Genomic DNA, 867 nt, shown 5'->3' with positions numbered 1-867 from the left:
AGGAGAGAAGGGAGAAGGCCAGACTCCACTCTTACAGGCCAAGACAGCCTTGAAGGTAGATGCAGTGTAGAAAGTGGTTTCATGGGAGTTCCATGGAAGGGAGGATGGGTGCGACCCATGAATGGAACTTATCAATACTGGAAGTATATGATAAGGATTGATAGAGGCGTGCACTGGAGGAGCATGGCCGAACATAATAAGGATTGGCACATGATCTAATCAGATCATGTATAAGGTAACCGGTTTTATGATTACCTTTTGAATTACAATTCTGTTGACTGTGGAATTGATCATGGCCAAGTATGGCACGTCCTTGAGGAATATATATATTATGAATGATTATGGTGTAGTCTGTTGGATCAGACTTGATGACATTAAACCATGGCTTTGGCCGGTTCAGGAATGGTGCCCATGGCCTTGGCCGGGCTGTTCTTGATCAAGATCTATATGGTCTGGTTTGATTCTTTGGAATCTGATTATGGGAATCTCTTAGTTGGGATTTATCATGAATTATCATGATTTTTATTGAGTTTTATCGAATTGATTTAGAGATGGTCAGTTTGGCCGGTTTGGCTGTTCGTGGCCGAGATCTCTAGGATCGAGGCCGGTTCTGCAAATTCTGATTATGGCATTCTCTTAGTTGGGAATTATCATGAATTTACATGAATTTTATTTAGTTTTTGGATCACATTTGAAATCGGCCAGATTTGGGTTTAATGAGAAAATGATTGATTAGTTATGGAACCAGCCATGCAATGATAGATCCTTGTGTTAGGTTGTCGGATCATATGCTTGTGTATTGTGAAATGTTTGTCACTTATGATTATTGATCATAAGGAATGTTAGTTATCAACCTTGGGTTGGTAA

Source organism: Brassica oleracea, chromosome C2 (assembly GCF_000695525.1).
Source record: "Brassica oleracea var. oleracea cultivar TO1000 chromosome C2, BOL, whole genome shotgun sequence".
In the NCBI taxonomy this organism is placed as follows: domain Eukaryota; kingdom Viridiplantae; phylum Streptophyta; class Magnoliopsida; order Brassicales; family Brassicaceae; genus Brassica; species Brassica oleracea.
The sequence above is the reverse complement of the archived record's forward strand: the minus strand, read 5'-3'. Positions refer to the sequence as shown.